This window comes from Vidua macroura, chromosome 2 (genome assembly GCF_024509145.1).
Source record: "Vidua macroura isolate BioBank_ID:100142 chromosome 2, ASM2450914v1, whole genome shotgun sequence".
Taxonomy (NCBI): domain Eukaryota; kingdom Metazoa; phylum Chordata; class Aves; order Passeriformes; family Viduidae; genus Vidua; species Vidua macroura.
Window position 1 is genome coordinate 41,268,413 of NC_071572.1, and position 20,197 is coordinate 41,288,609.

Here is a 20,197-nt window from a genome sequence, read left to right on the forward strand (position 1 = left end):
GAGGGAGGACTGTCTGACCAGCCTCAGTAATGCTAGTTGCTTAAGTAATGTTGATGGTTTTTCAGCCTTCCCAATACATCTGTGAAGTAAGATTGCAAAAAGAATCAGCAGAAATACTGCTTTTTTTTTTTTTTTTTTTTTTTGTTAAACTGACCCTTTGAAATATCTCACTTCAAAATTTGCCTCTTTTTCTTTTTGGAGGGGGGAAGAAAGACTTGAAATTACTTCTTTCTTGTGATAGCGATGAGCATGACAGTTTTGCAGAAGATGTGGCTTTCTGTGTATGTTTTACACTGTGTAACAGCGCGCTGCTTTTTCATGGTTTTAACTCTGGTTTTATTGGGTTTGGTTCTTGCATTTGTTGTAATAATTTGATTTTGGCATTGCTATGGAATGATTTCGTTTGTGGACGTTCACGTGACAACTGCTGTCATACAATAAAAGGCATTTCTCAGAAGCCTGTCTTAAGTCTGTTGTCATTGCAAATATGTGGCTGAAGGCAAAAGTTATGAGCTGAGCTAAGTCAGGACATGTCTGACATCTCAAAACACCTCTTGGTGGCATCAGTAGCCCCAAGAGCTGAAAATCCACTTGGAGGTACAAAACACAGTAATACATGCCAGCTTGGTTTTACCAGTTTTCTCCAATCTGAGATCTCTCAGATCATATTACCAATATTTTCACTTTAATTGCTGAAAAGTATTGCAAATACATTTTAAAAAATTGTGATGGAAAAACCACTGAAATTGCACCAGTGCAGACAGGGTATGGTCTCTGCCCAAAGCAACTGGCAAAGTCACTGGGCTGGACAGTGGAAGTGTGGAAGGTTGGTGGGCAGAAGTGAGGTGGGTCAGCAGCATAACTCCAAAATCTGGTGTCACTTCTCAGTCCTGTACTTCTGTCTGATGAGTTTGTTGCTTTATTTAGCAATACACTTGAAAGCTGTTTTTTTCTGAAAACCATGCAAAATTCCTCCCTATGTCTTCCAACTGTCTCAAGCACTTCACTCTGCTATTTTGATGCAGGACTTTTAGTACAGGATGAATTGTGCGTTTGTCAATAATCCCTCAGTGCAGCAAGTTTTAGGACCTGCTATAATAAGAATTGTCATCTCTCCTTTTCTACCATGGAATACGCATTAAGAATTTCTCATATTCATTAAGAATTTTCTACCAAAAGTCTACGTCACAACCAGCATGTTGCCTTTAAGTGAATTTGGCTTGGGTTGTCACAGCACAAGTCGCCTGTGGGATGTGCAATATCCATCTGGAGCTATATCCTCACAGAGCAAGCACTTGCCAAATGTGTGTGCTCCCGTGTTAATAGAGCAGTTCTCTTTTAGAAGTAGAAGAGGGAGATTTGTTCCCTTGCCTGAAAGAGAGCTGCTGATAAGTAACAAAGCCAAAGATGATTTTTTAGGAATCAGCTCACAAAACAAGCATGAATTTTATAAACTCAGTGTTTAAAGCTGGTTCATAGATTTGGAGCAATATTAATGTACAGAAAATCAGGGCCATACCTGATGTATGAAATTGGGTTTCAACTGTCTGCACTTTGGCACCACTTAACTCCCAAACTGGCCTGGAATCAATAGCTTCATCTGTTTTGAGATACAAAATTCCCTATGGATCTTAGCCCCAGATCCAGCACAAGCTGAAAAGTACAATAACCTTGAGGAGAAACTGGAGGTAGTCCCAGTGCCTATCAGGAGCCAGGGCACATCCTGCTTTTAAGTTGCTGGGCTCAACACGGATACTGGGATCATACTTGATTTCTTCAAACACATGAGTTAAAAGCTGCACCAGAGCTCTTGTCCCTCTCCTGCATGGGATACCCTGGTTTTTTAGAGCATTCTTTTGGGTGTTGTAGGTTTTCCTTAGGCTGAGCTGCTTGGATCTTCCTGTCTAGTGCATAACTGAAACATAATATTGAGGATCTTTTTGATGGGAATGTTCACCATGAGTGAATGATATGGGGTATTGTTTACACCAGGACAAAGGAAAAGCCTAGATTCAAGTCCAAGTTCCAGGGAGTATTTATGCATTTTATTTGTCTGTAGAAACACCAGGAGGAGCTGGGGCTTCTACTCCATTCTATCAGCATAGCTGGGATGTTGTTGGGCAGCAGGATCCATTTGCTCGTGTTCACTCCTGCTCTCTGGCCCCAGTGGGGCGGTGGTGGCCCAGGCTGCAGCTGCCACCACACAGGTCTGACAGGTCTGCCCTTTGCAGTCAGTGCTTCAGCTGTTGGGCAGCTCTACCAAAGCAAATTTGCTTCTTCTGCCTCCCCAAGGACGCTGTTGCCCTGAGCACCATCGCTGCCATGTGGAGCTCTGCTCCAAGATGGGATGCTCTCTCTGCCCAGCTGTTCCTACTGCAGCTGCTGCTCCTCCAATATATGGGCAGTAAAGTCTCCCTATAGACCAAGCTGTTCTTAGAAGAAATAAAGCTCCTAACAGAAGGGCTCTGGAATACTACCTGAAGTTTCTGCATTCACTATACCCAGAGAAAAAACTCTCACTTTATACAGTTTAAACCACTGTGTTGCATCCAAGAGGATGTATATCATCTGCTCACAGTAACATCTGAATGTGGTGCCTGAAGTATGGCTGGTGGATTGTAGTCATGCTGGTCAGTCACATGAGACTTACAGAGAGCTGTGGTGCTTTTTTCTTCTTTTTTCTCTCTCTTTTTCTCCCTTACTATTTTTCAGTTTTGGATATTTGCTATGGGGAATTAAAGTGAGATGAAACAGGGAGAAATACTTCCCTTTGTTTAATTCCATTAAGTTTTGTACTTCACAGTTCAAGCACAGGTAGCAAATAAAGGACGGAGTTTTTTATCCTGCGTATTCTGAAGAAAGTAAATCTTGCTAGTGTTCATGCCAGCTGACCTTCTTCATGGAGCTCTCTGTTTTCCAGGAAAGGACGATAATTATCTTATGGCATTAAATTGAGTTGGGTGGGAAGTGCAGCCTCAGATTTATTAGTCAAAGTTTCACTGTCAACAAGAGCTTGTTCTTGAATATTACAGGCCTGGATTTTCTTTTCAATGTAAGTGCCAAACATGAATAGGACAAGTGAGCACTGTTGAACTGTCTCTTGAAAACATTGCCAGGATAGCAAAAGAGAGGATTTCTCCCCCTCCCAGCCCAGCTGAGAGGATTTTTCCTCATTCTCTACCAGCAGGAAGGCAGCATTGTACCAAGAATATGGACCGCTCTGTGTTTTGGTTGATTTAACATGTATGCACTTTTGCAGAGTAGTGATTTCCTTGAGTGGAGTTATGCAAGTAATTCACCGTGAGTCATTCATGCAGTGAATTAAGTGCCTCTTCCCACAACCAGGTTGTCTTCTGACAATCTTTTTTTTTTTCTGGAATTACTGAACAAATCCTTTTGCAATTACTTTTAAGCATTCTGTGTAGATCACGTGTTTATGTATGTGGTTAATGTTTGTTGATTTTTTTGAGTCATATTCATAATAGATCAGAGAAAATATGGAGTGTTTTCTCTGTATCGGTTGGTATAAAAGTTATGAATGTCCATACCTGCAAATATTTTGTTTTCATCTGGTTTCAGGGGAGCATGTGCCTGTTCATTTTTGTGCGTATCCCTGTCAATAACTTGAATACTGCATCACATTATGCATGCACATCAACACAGAAGGGAAGAGAATCTGCATTTTTCAAATAGTTTTATGGAAAAGTCTCTGCTGCTTTTTCTAGCAGGAAGTGATAGAGACCATCACGGGCATGGGGGAACAGGAAGATGCCTCTGCACATGCCAAAAGAATGGAGAGAACAGCAAGATGCCTGCAGTCTGCTGGGATGGAGCAGGGCTGGCAGGAGTCTCCCTGCACAGGTTTTACCTGCCTAGGTTTTTTGTGTGTTTCTGTGCGTGTGAGAAGTTGCAACAGACTCTGTGCAGAACCAGTTCAAGTTGCTGAATGCAGAAAGTGAAAGGCCAGGTGCTGCTGGTAAGCAAGAGCAGGTGTTTAGCCTGTGCCAGGCATGGCCGAAGCCTGTTCCCCTCAGATGTCCTTACAAGTGCACTGGCTGACTGTGCCTCTGCCCCAAGGGAGTAATTTGGCATGTTTTGGAGGAGAAGAAGCCCTCCAGAAAGGAGAAATTTTTAGGAAGAGCTTCCTAGAGCATGAAGGAAGTAACAGTGAGGTTTCCCTCAGAGGCCTCCATGTCGCAAGAAAAAAATTGTTCTTTTCTGATTTTCAGGGTGTGTGCTGGACTCTGCAAGGCTCATGGACACTCTGCAAGGAAGGTGTAACAGCCCACAGTGCTTAGGAGGACCTCTTCCTGGGCTGGTTAAGTGGCTAATGGGGATGCCTTTGCTCCAGCCAAATGCCAAATGGATTACTTAATAGAGACATGGAGATCTTTGGGAGATGACTGGGTTGCCAAAAGAAACAGGCAACAAACTAATTGGAGCTGCTGATGCTGTTGTCACAGAAAATCTGCTTTTCCTCCCAGCTGCTTGCACTTTTTTTTTTTTTTTTTTTTTTTTTTTTTTTTTTGGTAAAGAAGTGTTTATCAGTTCAGCCTTTCCCCAGAACTGATACTGAGGCAAACTTCTATCAGATATTGCTAAGTGTAATGTGCCTTTTCATGACATCTTGGCTCATGATGACTGCCAAGCTCACAGGATATTTTGGCCCTGTTACTGACACCATGGCTACTGTTGTTCATAGCTGTTCAGGACTTCCATTTGTCCGTCCTGAGAGAAGTGTAAGAAAGACTGGTCCCTGCTGTTAAATTGTTTGCATAATTAATTTTTCCTTTCCTTTTTTTTTTTTTCTATTTTTGAACTGGGAAAGTTGATCTTAGATTGGAAGAAGTATCAGCAATGCTAGAGTTTTAACATGAAATCATCATATCTGAGTGATTCAAGATGAGTGTGTCCCTCTTCTCTCATCCATTGCCTTGAAGTTGAGGAAAGTGCTTGATTTCCCACTTTGATTTCTCTGGACGACTCTTAATCCCAAACTTTAGTGAGGAACTGATTTATTGTCTAGCATCAGGGAGGGGACATTAATTCCGTCTGCCACCCAGTGTGCCTGCTCGGAAAGAAAGAAACTTCCTCTGCTGTAGGTAAGATCAAAACCAAAGAGTATAAACTGGGTTGAAATCCATGTGTCCAGGCAGCTTGTCTGGAAAACACAACTCTACTGCTCCTTAACCCTGTAGTTGCCTGGAAACCCTTGAAACATCTGGCTCTTTACCTTGAAGAGGCACTTTACCCAGGTGCCCAGAACCACCCTCCTTGGGGTCTCCAGAGTGGCCAAAACTTGCAGTTCAGTGTCTCATGCCTGCTAGAGCCTCACTGGCATGGAGAAAACGAGGATTTTACTTGTACAGGGGCTCAGTGGGCCCTGTTAGCTGTGCCTGGCACGTCCCCAGGCAGCACCATGGCAGCTCCAGCTCTAAACGACTGCTCCAAAAGGTGTGTGAGAACCCTTGGAGCAAGTGGGAGAGGGGCAAAGGAGGCCCCTGCCTGCTGCCTCCCAGGGACAAGGATGCAGTGGCCCCTTGCTAAAAACCTTTCCTAGAGCCATGATGCCAAGGAGAGAGGAGGAATTTGGATGCCAGAACCTGCAGTCAGCGTGTAAACCTCCTGGGATAACAGCTGCCAGGGCAGTGAGGAGGCAGCCCGGGGCTCCCCACTCCCTGGTGACGGCCCCAGAGTGAGGTTTCGGCATTAGGCACACGCTCCCTCCTTGCTCTCCCTCGCAGCCCCCTCCGCCCTCCCGAGTCAGAAATTCCTGGCTTCAGAGTGTGGCAGTTTCAAAGCAGGGGTGGAGAAGGCTCCTCCGCCCAAGGTAGCCTCCAGCCTGGTTGTTGGGGCACTCTCATGGGATGTGGGAGATGTGGGTTTGGGCCCCTCGGGCTGGGGCGGGAGAGGAACCCGGGCCTCCCACTTCCTCAGCATATACTTTGAATACCGAGGCATTATATAATAAAAGCTATCACCACCTTTTCTTCTTCCTGCTTTGTTTTTAAAAGACTGATCTCCGTGGTGTCTTTTGAAATAAAGGGCGTAGGTACCAATCTCCAGGAGAAGATTCCAGACAATGGATCCCAGGCAGACAGGGTTGCCTCACTCCAGCCTCAAGGGGCTTTTAGTGCAAGAGAGAATTGCAGATACACCCTTGTCCTCCACTTTTCCTGTTGCTTCAATGTCAGCAGCTGCATGCTCCCTTCAAGAAGATCCCACTGTATCCTGCCAGCTCTGTTGTGTTCAAGTCTTGAAGCACCCAAATTCCGCCATCAAGCACATAGAGATTCTGAGTGTGGCTCATGAAATGCTGGAGGCCATCTAAAAGTCAGTGCCCAAACCTCTCCTGAATTTAACCTTCAATTCTCTACTTAAATTAGCTTGTCCAATCCAGATGAAACGACTTGCCTCTTTGGAAAAATACTGGGGATAGAGGCCAGATCAAGAAGGACATCCTTATATAATTGCATAAACAGGTAAAAATATTTTTGCTGTTTTGAAAATGTTAAAGGGCTTTAGACTAGAAATAAATGTCCACAAGTAGTCTTAATCATTGCACTCTGTGAATACTCGTTTGAAATAGTCTTGGCAATCAATTCTGACGTAGTTCTTTGGCTGGAAAATCCCAGACAGTCCCAGATGTCTCTTTGATGCAGGATCACACAAAGATTCAAGTTTCCATTGCTCTGATGAAGCAAGATGTCCCTTGCCCTGACTGGGGGGGAAGAAGTCCCTGTGTCCCAAAATATAAATGTGTTGCACATGGTGCCTATTAATCAATGGAGTCAAGTCTGGAGCAACATCAGCTTGTACTCAGTGGTGCGATTATACAAATCCATGTATCTCTTCATATATCCACATATCTTTCCATGATATTTGAAAAATTATGGTGGCTAGGTGAAGTCCCTGGGGACTGGAAGTAGGAAAATACTGCACTAATTTTTTAAAAGGGTAGAAAGAAACAGCCTGGGAAGTACCAACCTCAGCCTCTATGCCTGGGAAAGTCATGTAGCAGATCCTTCTAGCTGTGCTAAGGCACATGGAGGACAGGAGATGATTTGAGACAGCAACCCCCAGGATAAATACAGTCTGGAAGACAAAGAGATAAAGAGCAGCCCTGCCAAGAAGGACTTGGGGGTGCTGCTGGATGAAAGTCTGGACATGTCCTGGCAATGTATGCTCACAGCCATGAAGGCCAACCATATCCTTGGCTGTATCCAAAGGAGCATGGACAGCAGGGTGAGGGAGGAGATTCCTTCTACTCCTCTTTGGTGAGACCTCACCTGGAGTACTGTGTCCAGCTCTGGGCCCTCCAAAATGAGAGGGTCATGGATCTGCTGAAGTCAGTCCAGAGGAAAGCCACAAAGATGATCAGTGGTCTGGAGCACTTCTTCTATGAAGAATTTGGGGTTATTCCACTTGGAGAAAAGAAGGCCCAAGGGAGAACTTACTGTGATCTTTTGGTACTTCAATTAGGTTTGTAAGAAAGATGGGGACAAACATTTTGGTAGGGTCTGTTGCAATAGGACAAGATGTAATGGTTTTAAACTGAAGCATGGTAGATTTGTGCTAGACAGAAGGAAGAAATCTTTTACAATGAGAGTGGTGAAACACTGGAACAAGTTTCCCAGAGAGGGCAGTGGTGGATACCCCATCCTTGGAAACATTCAAGGCCAGGTTGGATGGGGCTCTGAGTAACCTGATCTAGTTGAAGATGTCTCTACTTCTGGCAGGGATGTTGAACTAGATGGGCTTTAATGGTCACTTACAACTCAAACTGTTCTATGACTGTGGGTAACCTGGTTTTGAAGCATTCCATCTATGGAACTCTTACTATTTCCCCTCTTTTTCTTGGCAGAAATCTCACTCCAGAGGGACGAAGGCCAACTTATTAGCGGGTCTTCATGAAAGATGAAAATCTTTGGTTGTTTGTGGTAAATATCAAAGGAGATCAGCAACCAAAATGAAGAAAGGATGTCACTAGCTTTGCCACACTTTTATCAAGAGAATTCCCCAAAGGACGGCAAAGGCTCTCTGCAGACTCTTCATTAACATCTTCATTATCATAAATTGCCAGTGGAGCAACCATTGCAAGGGATACCAGCTGTGGTAGAGGGGATTGAGGCTTTGTCCACTCTTTGAGACAGTCAAGAAAGCTGAAAGGCATGAAATAGAAACCTTCCTCAGGATATCCTGAAAGTCTAAGTGTACATTTAAGGAAGTCCAACCATAGGAGAAATGGCTGGTTACCCTGGGCCTGGACTCACTGGCCAGATACGATGCTTCATGGACCCTCAGATAGTTTTTGTCAGGTGCTGTGATGAGATGCTGCTCTGATACCATCAGGAGATGCTCATGACAGAGAAATAAAAGACAGAAGGTACTACAGAGGATCATTTCAATACCTGACACTCTTACACTTGGCTAATTGTATTTGTTCATTAAGATAAGGATCAGCATTCAGCTTCTTCTACATTTAGGTCAACCTTCCAGTACATTTGCACTTGCAAGAGAGAGCTGCTTTAATGAGGGATAATGAAAGTTGCTACACATTGCATCATAACTTCTGTGTTAATATCATTTACACATGATAAAATGCAAATAGTATTGACCGTCAATGCACAATCATGCTTAATCCTCTAAGCCCACACACACACTCATGTGCTAAAACTAATATCCCTAACAGTAAACAAAATATATGTCTGTGCCTCTCTCTGTCCTCCTGAGAACATTTGTTTTCCCTAAACTACAAGGTGCATCAGTTCTACCCACACAGCCAAACAAACAGACCGCCACTGGCTCCTGTAGGTACCCTTATTCCCTGTTTGCACTTCTCAAAACTGTGACAATGCAGTGAGACCTCACTGTAAACAACCCTGCCTTAAACAGACCCACACTCTGCCTTACAGGCATTCAAAGGGCATTTCTAATGCATAACTCTAGTTGACTCTTCCAATGCATTTTGTCCAGGGTCTGCTTGTCCATCTTCTGTAGGCACCCTGAATTTTGAAATAGGTATCTCAGCTAAATGATAGGTGGTAGAGATGCTCAAACTCTTTTTCATTTGGGATTTGTGCTGGTAGAAGGGTACCAGCATACTCTTTTACTTCTGGGTTTTGTAGTTGGAAGGTAGCACAAAAGGCAAGGTATTAAGCTGAAGTGGGATCAGTTAGTGACTAGCCATCTTCAGTGAATAGATGTTCCCTGAAGGTTAAATGGGTCCACATGAACTTCAAGAAATGCAGATTAAGCACAGAGTGAAAGTCAAATGTATTTAATTGTAATTCTGTTGTGGGAAGTTCAGCTTCTTTTTCTTTGGAAATTTCTCACCCGCCTTATGAAACACAGCATTGCAGCAACTGTTTGCTGTTCTATTTCTCAGTGCTATCGGCAAAGTACTGCCTTGGGTTTTAATGATGCAGAAAAATGCAACAGACAGCAGTTGTCTGGGGAAACCATACATTTGTGCAGGACATGATCCTTGGGGAGGCATCCTGCTGGTAAGGAAACTCTGAGGAGCAGCTGAACAAGCTCAGTGCCTTTGAAAGGCATTCTGCTCCTTTGATTGCACAGGCTCTTACTTCAAGAGGGCTGCTTCATGAAGCTAGTAAAATTTAGCTTCACTATGCCTACTGGCCAAGTCTCACCATGAACAAAGACAGAGTAAATGAGGTTTGCTTTCCACAGAAGGGAAGTGTCCCAAATTTTGTCACCAGCTGAGCCTGACGTTCACAGAGCTGCTCAGAGTGCTCAGTGTTGAATACAGATGTGCCCTTTAGACTCTTCTTGACCCATTCAAAGCTTTGCACTATATTTCTGTGCCTATATCACATGTACTGAAATCACATGTACCCCTCAGCAGCCATAAAGTCAAAACTTTTTTTTTACTTAATACCAATGAAGCAGATGTTATTCAGCATTTACTATGCTTTCAGTGCCTGAGCAGCTGGAAAGACAAATGTGTGCCAGAAGTGTGTGTTAGAAAACACAGCCTGTACATCCAAGCTACAAAAGAGTGCAGGTGCAGGGGCAGCATCTCCTCCAAACAGACTAGGCAGCCCATGGACCATGTCAGAGGACCTTGAGACACAAGCTCCTCAGAGCAGCTGAATGCAGACTCCTCTCAACCGGACGTGCACTCAGTTTGAGGATTATGTATGCTAGATCCTTGCTTTGATACCTTCACTTACGCAAAGCCTTGGCTCTATCACTTCCAGCATAGTCAAACTTGGGTGAATCAGCCTCCCTCAAACCATGCAGCCTGATTCACACGCTAGGAATCCAGCCTCTCCTTGCTGCAGAGTAATCAGTGGAAGCTCCAGCAGTGGAGCTGCATTTAGTATCAGCTCTTTGAGCATTTTTGTACGCAAACCTCAGGGGATTTTTTGAACCCTGGCTGCCGTGCATGTTCTTGGATTGTTCCAACTGACTGGATTTGTAGAAGAAAGGCTGTGTGCATGGAGGGTGAGCTTGTGCTCCTAAGGAAAAGAAGTGGAGTTTTGTCTATAACCTGTAAGTTAGAGGGTATGAGCTCTGTGCTGCAACCAGCCACATTTTTTAGTGTGTGTTCCCCGGCATAGCTTTGGCCCATGAGGCCTAACTTCCTCCTAGGTACTGTAGGGTGTAGCACACATCAGACTGATCTTCATGGACCACATGGATGAGGCCAAGTGTTTTGGATGGGAAAGTGTGTTTATTCATGCATCTGCAAGTTGTGCATGACATAAAAAGGATTTTCCATCTGGGTACTAGAGACTTCTTTCACTGCTGGTAGTGTGTGTGCAAACATACACTAGACTGTGAGGTATGGGCATGTGAGACATATGTGCATGTATATATGTAGACGTGTATTTATACACATGCACACACATATACTGCACTTTTATGCAATAACCAAGTTTAATGCTATAACTACCTCTACTGCAGACTAAGAATCATGTCCTTTTGCTCTGTTTCTTTTTTTGGAGAAGGTCAAACCATGCTAATTTTAACAGGTCTCCCTTTATGAGCTTCAGTGGGCTTTAATCCTCCCAGCACAATACTGTGGTGAGCTGGCTTTTGTCCCTGAAGGGTGATGGAACTGTAGTGCTACAGCCCCTCTGCATTTTCTGCCCCCAGTGATGTTGCTGAAGTCTAGCTCCAGCTTCTCTCCCATCATCGTACCATTATGTCCAAGGTACCTGATTTTGTTATCTGCCTTTTGTGTGATTCTCTGGACTCCTCTATAGCCAAGACTCACTTACAGGCAAAGAATGCTAACATGCTATTTGCCGAAATTCTCATGGATGAGAAAATTAACATCCCCCCTCCCTTCCTTTTTGTTGTTGCCATGGTCACAAGAAAGGAATTAAAGCATCAAAGCTTTCCATTTCCCAATGATGGATTAAGGAAATTATTAATTTGTCTTATAGAAAGGCAGGTTGTGTCTCTGCAATTAATGTTAGAAGGCTCTTCATGAGGGGAATTTCGGCCTCCTGGGTGGAGAAAGCTAAAGCATCTGCTTGTTCACTAGCTTAGATGGGACAACTATAGGGGTCTGTGCCATAATTCCTGCCTTTATTAGTCACTCCAGATAGTATTTGGCTGTCTAGGCAGTGGTTTCCTTGGGGCACAGTATTAAAAATTCAAGCCCACCTACAAATTAAGTCCTCTCCTTTATCTATTTTTTTATGCTCCATCCAGGATCTCTCAGGGTTTTTTCCATTGCACGTTGAGGAAGACAAGACCCAGGGAAAAAACCTACTTGCACATAATTGTCTTTGATATGTTCCTACTCATCTCTTGCCCTGTTTTCTTGGCTCCCTGGTGCCTAGTATCTACCTACTGGTGAGGCAGCTGTTTATATGGGAGCACTTTACAAAGATTAGCTTCACAGTGGGATATGTTCTCCCAGGGAGCTGCAGGCTTGACCATGGCCACCGTAATTGACCCAGCATGGGGCATAAAGACGCAGTCCCGTGAAGACTTTCTGATGGATCTGGGCCTCTTTTACCAGCTACATCTTGCAATGTTTCTTGGTGACCTGTCCTGGCTGGAGCTACCTATGCTTGCAGGAAAAAATGGGGAGGAAAATATCTTACCCTGTCTGCTTCTGGTGTCAAAAATTCTTTCTTTTGCTTCACTTTTTCTTCTCAATTTCCAATTTTTATTCTAAACCATTGCAGAAAATACAGTTTTTAATTGCGGCATTTGTCTTCAAATTAGGAGACAAAAAATACAAACACCAAAACATTGGTGATTTTGATCTTGTTACTCATGAAAATTCTCTTGGCTCCACAGAGGGTCACATTGTCCCAGGCTTGTTTCTAGCAGCTTTTCTGTGCTTAAAGGTGCTGTTTTGCCCTCCCACTGCCAGCAGCAGTGTTGTCTGATGACAGATCACAGCACACCACACAGACTCTTTTAAATTCTTCCTTTCATATTTCTTCTTGGTGCGTTCAGGTAATTTGGCCTCTTTATTTACTTGATCCCTTTTTCTTCTTCCTGAAAGAGAGTGTCTTAGTGCTTCCCATTGAAACCCATGAAGGTAAATTGCTGGAAGATGATACCTGGTGAGCAAGCACTGCTGGGGCAGAGGTGGCTGAGCAGCTTGTGACACAGAGCGGTACCTCATGCTAACCTCGTGGCTTGTCTCTTTGATACGGTGTTTGTCAGGGGCTGTGCTTTGCCTGCCTTGCTGTGGGAAATGAGGGAACTTGTTTGTCACTTTTACTTTTGCTGACAGGGCACAAAGAAGGAGAGGATCTTTTCTCTGAGTGCTAAGCTCCTATTTCCCTTTGATCTGCTTTATGGGAGTACCTTTCCTCTGTGAATGAGAAAAATGCCAGGACTACTTTGTGGAAAAGCTGAATGCAATTTGGAAACTCAACAGGAGTTTGCATACCTGCCATATTCCTATGAATAATACAGTGCTGCTCTCCCAGAGACCACACTCAGCTCAGATATCTTTCTTGAAGACACTGCTGTAGTCAGGAAGACTCCTTCAGCTGATTGAAAGATATGAAACCCTTGTTCCTGGGTCTGACGGGTTTGTAATTAAGAGCTTTAAAACCAATGTTGTAACACCATGAGGGACATTTCTTTGGTGTTAAATGTGTCAAATGACCTACTGCTCTCAGATGCTGAGCTATAACCCTTAAGGTCTCAGTTGCTGGGGAGAAAATCCATATTTATGTCTCCATTTGTGCAATAGCCATAGGGCTGGTGATATTGGTGTCACAATAACACTTCGACATGCAAATAGATGGATTTGCAAACACAACATAAACCTACGATGTCTAAAAAAGTAAAATGTTTTGCCACGTGTACCCTGGATATATTTATATATTACTTAAGCTCACTTTGAAGTGTTCCACAGTGTACCAACACCGTTTTTTTCCCCTCTGGTCAACAATGGGTATACAATACGCAGGCTTTAAATGAGTTTACCTTCTCCACAGATAGCCTTTGAGGACTCAAAAACACAGATGCCATCTTCTCTGCTATGCCTTTTCTCTCCAGCTGAGCTGAATAATTGAGCTGGTAGCCCAGATGGCACCTCAACACCTCCACAGCCCTTGATACTGACCTTCCTTTGGCCAGCCTGCAGCAAGTACGCATTGTGCTCTCCTGTTGATCTTATTTTCTTTGTATTCAATACCAGAAGGCCATAATGCTTACCATAATCTCTCCTTATGCTGATATGAGTGTCCAAATGCCAGTGGCCACATGCTGATATATCTTGGTGTTCAACATCAGGGGTGTAGGGAGAAGATTTATCTACCTAAAGAGAGGGAAGAAGGAGATACAGACACCATGCAAAAACCCTTGACTTACACCACAGTTTACATTCTGTTGTGAGAAGGAATTTAACTTACATCTAAATCCCTTTAAACTGAAATATCCACTGTCTAATTCAGAAAGAAAAAAAATTATAAATCTCATCTGTCTTCCTTTTTCCATCCTTCCAGACTCTACAGAGACCCACCACAAGTCCCAGAGGAATTTTGCAAATGTCTTCTGCCCTATGGCAGTTCTGCTGTTAGTAACATATGCTTTTTAGGGAATGTGGAGGATGCTAGCACCAGATAAACTTTTCTTTCTTTTACTTTCTCTCCTGAACTCCAATGTGAAGATTTCCAGGTCATGCCATGACAGCCTGCTCCACAAGATAAGTGAAGCTAAGAGTAGACACCTCAGTCATGGAGTGACTCCAGCTGGCTTTGATTCCTTAGGTGATTCTGATGGAGGCACACAAACATGCAAGTATGCTTGTACAGACCTGGTAATCCATTTCCAGAGGGATATGCATCATCTTTTGTAAACATGTGGAAACTAGAAAGAGAGTTATGTTGCTAAACTTAGGCTGTGGAAAACTCAGTAAGACATGAGTTTCTTCCTCAAATGCTATGAAATGAAGTACTCAGGATAAAAATAATGACAAGACAGCCTTGTTTCCAGGTAGCCAAAGGAGGAGAAGTGCATGCTCTTTGCTTTGGAGCTTGAAGACCAGCTCACTTGGAAATGTGAGGTGGAAGGAAGGAAGTTGCAGAAGGAAGTTGCGGAAGTTGCGGAAGTTGCGGAAGTTGCAGAAGGAAGTTGCAGAAGGAAGTTGCAGAAGGAAGTTGCGGAAGGAAGTTGCGGAAGGAAGGAAGTTGCAGAAGTTGTGGAAGTTGCGGAAGTTGCAGAAGGAAGTTGCGGAAGGAAGGAAGGAAGTTTGGAAGGAAGTTTGAAAGTTTGGAAGTTTGGAAGGAAGGAAGGAAGGAAGGAAGGAAGGAAGGAAGGAAGGAAGGAAGGAAGGAAGGAAGGAAGGAAGGAAGGAAGGAAGGAAGTTGCAGAAGTTGCGGAAGGAAGTTGTGGAAGGAAGTTGCGGAAGTTGCGGAAGTTGCGGAAGTTGCGGAAGTTGCGGAAGGAAGTTGCGGAAGGAAGTTGCGGAAGGAAGTTGCGGAAGGAAGGAAGGAAGTTGCGGAAGGAAGGAAGTTGCAGAAGTTGTGGAAGTTGCGGAAGTTGCAGAAGGAAGTTGCAGAAGGAAGGAAGTTGCAGAAGGAAGGAAGGAAGTTTGGAAGGAAGTTTGAAAGTTTGGAAGTTTGGAAGGAAGGAAGGAAGGAAGAAAGGAAGTTCGGAAGGAAGTTGCGGAAGGAAGTTCGGAAGTTCGGAAGGAAGGAAGGAAGGAAGGAAGGAAGTTCGGAAGGAAGGAAGGAAGTTCGGAAGGAAGTTGCAGAAGTTGCGGAAGGAAGTTGTGGAAGGAAGTTGCGGAAGTTGCGGAAGGAAGTTGCGGAAGGAAGGAAGGAAGTTGCGGAAGGAAGGAAGTTGCGGAAGGAAGTTGCGGAAGTTGCGGAAGTTGCGGAAGTTGCGGAAGTTGCGGAAGTTGCGGAAGTTGCGGAAGTTGCGGAAGGAAGGAAGGAAGGAAGGAAGGAAGGAAGGAAGGAAGGAAGGAAGGAAAGTTGGAAAGTTGAGGTGCATGACTTTTCAATATAAATACTAGAAATTTGTTGGTTAGATTGAGAGAAAGATGGATTACGTGGCAAAAAACAGCTGGTATATTGAGAAAGGATGATTTCTTTATTTTGTAGACACGGCAGCTGGAAGGTTTTTTTAAAGCCCACAAAAAATACTAAAAAAGTGTTGCAACCTGATTAAATGGGTTATTAGAGGGGGAAAATATTAATTTCCTGCTCAATTTGCTACTAAGAAGCTGGCTGGCAAAATAGTGGCAAAAACTATAATACTGCAGAAAACTTCCTGTGGCACATGGGATGTCACTACTGAGGCACACTAGACTTTCAGCAACAGGAGGGTGAAACTGGTTCCTCTCCTGCATCATGGTAACATGCAGGTCATTATCAGAAAGCTGCTGGCTTTGTGATGGCTTGAGCAGGACAGGATAGAGGCAGAACTCATGTTTCATCAAGCCCCTGATGCTGCTGTTCTGTGGAAAGGCAATGGGGCTGGTGGGTGTTTCTCCATGTTAAGGCAGAAGGTGTGTGCATAAAATAGTTGTGGCACCAAGAGGTGCACAAAAGAATTGTAAGTAGGCACCAGCTATGGGGAGCTCCCCCTTGTCCCCCTGCACAGAGATTTAAAGGTCACTATTTGTGAAGGTGCATTAGGGAAGAATACCTTCAGAGAGGTTGCTGCTTTAGGGGAGGGTAAAGAAAAGTCACTCCTGAAGGATGGGAGACTAAATAAAAATATTCATGCTGTGGACACAGATAGAGCTGCAGACTGTAAGACTGGGATAGCCAGTTTAGAAATATTCATCTTGCGCAAGATGGATAGAAATATAATCTGGTTAACACCCTGGGTAGTGGGGAGAGACTGAAGAGGAAGCTGCATGTAGGATCATAACACAGTGGCTGTCATCCTGCTTCAGCAGTATTAAAAAATCCTTCCACGGCATTGCATTCATGCAGACACCAGTGTTGCTGAAGATTTGAAACTCCAGACAGATTGGAAAAGTTAGGACAAGGGCTGGGTATCTATAGAGTACCAGGAGGAAGATAGCAAGCATTGCAAGAGCAGAAAAACAAGTGAAATTTAACTAGATTGAAGTAGGAGTAGCACTGCCCTGCCTCTGCCCAGCACCTGACTGTATGGCCCAGTTCAGGTCAGGTGCATTCCTATACTAGGACGCTTCTTGAAGGAGCTTTTCTACCCCAGGCGCCTTTGGTGGGGAGAGAGCCAGGCACCTCAAGTTAGGCAGGTTGACTAGGGATTCAGCTATGTAAAATATTCAAGGAGAGGATCACTGGATCCTGAGAAACGTGAGTCACCCTTTCATACTTGGCACTCTAGGTCCCACCACAAGAGCGTGCTTCAGCACATAGCAGAGAAACTTTCAAGTCTTGGGATGTGGCAGGGTGTTGCAAAAGACTGTAATGGATATTATCTCAATAGTGATTTCTGGCCACACCAAAGTGGTTGGTTTTTTAAAAATGGTTATGATAATAGTTTACCAGGTTACTAATTAGTCTATTAATTTTGAAATGGTTCAGAACAAGGTTGAAAAATGATGATTCATATGTATTGTTTATCAAGAATAATTTCAGAGAGGATGAGGTACTTATTACAAGTATATCACATTATGAAATCAACAGAAGAAGAAAAAATAAAAAACCCTCAGAAAGTAATAAAAAACCTGAAGAACATCATTCATCTACCAGGATAAGACAAAACAGATTCTACTATATGCTCAGAAAATTAATATGAATAATATGAGAATAAACTACAGACACAGCATTCACCAAGTGTTGTAAGAAGAAATAATCTTATGCCTCTCATCTTCTGCTCTTACCATCAATTATGTTTCTTTTGTATCCCAGTGCAAGAGTATACAAAAATTGCCTTTAAAAAAGGGTCATATCCCTGATTTTTTTTAGCCTCTAATCTTAGCCCTGTGTTCAGATGTAATATCATTTCTCAGTCAGATTTCTCAATCATTAGAATCCCTCCCCAGAGACTGTTCATTGACAAACTCCAGGAATTAGGGCAATGAGAAGACTTCCACTTTGGTGCCAGTAAGGTGTAGGAGTATTGCTTCTAGAAAGCTGAACTTGAGCCTATTTTTATAGCCCCTGATGTACTTGTATGACAGAATCACAGAATGGGTCAGGTTGGAAGGGACCAGAGTAAGGTCATCCAGTTCAACATATTCTTAGAACCCACTGCATAGGATTGCATCAAGGCACGATCCCCCCTATAGCCCCTTCTGCTGGAAAATGCCCTCTTTGCTTGCCATGGAGAGCAACCCATGGAGTGGACACCCTCCCCGTCTGGAGAACCTGACTCCCAGGCCAGGTTTCTCTGCCTGGTAAGTACACTCTAATTTACATTCCTCCCGAGTTAGTAAGCTCGAGCCTAGCCTTGAATCCTTCTTGAAAATCCTGGACTGATTCATTTTCCCCCTGAAGAAGCTCCTCATAAACTCTGGCTCACCCCACACACATACATTTCATTTTAATTAAAAAATACCTTGCTGGCATGACAAGCTATACAAGTTTCACTAAAATATTAAATAATAAAAAAAACCCCCTCTGAACCCTCAGGTCTCTGTCACAGAGAGATACAATACATCAAACATCTGTCCAGAACAGAACTGAGGTTAGTCATAGCATTTGGAGGTTTAACTTCTTTCCATTTATCATTGTGACGTGTTTCAGATTTGGAGGTAAGTTCCTTTGCAGCATGATCATAGGTCACTTTTTCTTTTCCCCCATAGCTGTATGAAAGTTTTCTTCAATTTTTCTTTTAATGGAAAGTATTTACTACTTTAAAATATTATATTTTAAAAAATAAAAACTCCTCCTCACATTTCCACCTGTTTTGGGCACAGAAATAGGATGCTTTTCTCCATTTCAATTCCTCTCCTATCACATTAGTCGTGCAGTGATTTCTTTTTAGTTCTGCACTGTGCTTTGCCTCTTCCAATTTCAACTCCTCGTTTACAGTCATTGATTCTTCATATACTGAGGATCTACTCCAGGCTGGCACATTTCAGCCTGTGAAGCTATCCATTAGTCTCAAAGCGCTATTTAAAACTCTTCGGCAACTCCAACTTTGGGGGTTTAATATATCTGTGACAGTGGCCTGTATATAGTTTTGTGGTAGGGTTAGGTCTGGGGGTGGAGACATGCTCTTGCTCCATTTTCTCCAAAGTCCCAGGATCCCGTCCCCGTCCCAGTGCTGGGGGAGGAAATATATTCCACAGAAAGTTGTGTGATGTTCTGAGAGCTGTGTAAGCAAGTCCATAGAAACAGAAAGCAATGAGGTGGAGTGTAGGTACCACCTCTGGTATGGAGGCAGGCACGTTCAGCTGCTGGAGTTCTCAGCTTTTTGGGTGTTGGGATAGAGCAACTGAGATCAAGCAGCCATGGAAAGGCACACTCTAATGTAAACCAGCATAGGGACACTCCTGAATAAGGGCTACTGAGGGTGTTGAGATGTTGTTCCAGCTGGACAACTAGCCTGTTGTTATAGGCCCTCTCTAAAGATGTTACCAGGGTATCTTGGCATTGTGCTGTGTGAACACTTCAGCTGCAGCCCACAGTCTGAGAGTTCAGACACCCAGCAGGGCCATAGAGGACCTGGGTGAATTCCTAGGCAGCTATTTCTGCTGCCTAGAGAGTACTTAATTGCAAGTTAAGGTGCTGGGTGCACCTTGGACTGGAGCACCTTCCTGCCTTCTTGGGTAAGGTGAGTTACTGTGCAGAGAAGCTGCCCAGTTATGTGAGACCAGGGAGGTGGTGGGCAAGTGCTAAGGGAGTATATGCAGTGTGCAAGCCATTGGTTTTGTCAGGTGTTGGAGTCCTACTGTTTCTCTGTGTGGATCCTCGGTTGTGATGGCTTTCCTCTGCTGGTGCCAGGACTTGGCTTGACTGCACCACGTGTTGCAGCTGCCAGTGTGCAGGACATGCAGGGCTGAAACCAGGAGCAGCACAGTTAAATCAATGCAAAGCTGTGCTTCAGTGGCTCAGCTGCCCCTCTCAGCCCAGACTTGCTGGCAGAGCTATGCCACTCTGAGCTCCACTACTACTTTATTTTCTGCTTACATAAAGATCTTCCCACTGTGCTTCAGTTCAAAGGTTAGGCATTCCTAGAAGTGTCCCCAGGGAATTTATCTTTGTACCAGGGTGCATGTTGATACAATTTCTTATCATCCAAACTAATATTTTCATCTGTTTTTTAATGTCTCTTTCAGTGACAGTCCTCTGGAGTAAATTTCTTGGCCATATAAATTCCTTTCCTGTTCATCCATGCACTTAATTTCAAGAGCAAGCCACCTTCATGGCAGAGGTGATCCACCTGCAAGCCATTTTGCTGAGGTTTCTAAAAATGTGGTCTTGTAGATTTAATATTTATTGTTATTTTTAGCACATTTAATACTTATTTATTGCCAGTATAGTAATAAACATGTTTGAGGTTTCCAGTAGGTCAAGAAAACAAAGTCCAGCTAGACAGCATTATCAGGCTGCATACAAGAAGAGAAGGAGGAAAAGCAGCAAAGAAATGTCATAAAACTGACATTTGTAACATATTTTTGTAGTGAAAAAAACCCAGAAAGAGCAACTGCAGGTAGTCTTACCCACTGTCTGAAGTCCTAAGCAGTACTGTATATGGTGAAATAGGTAAGAAATTGCATTATGGAGAATTGCAGTGTTTATTGCTAAGGGAAATTTGCTGTTGTTGAGTTAGAAAAATGATATGGGCTGTATGT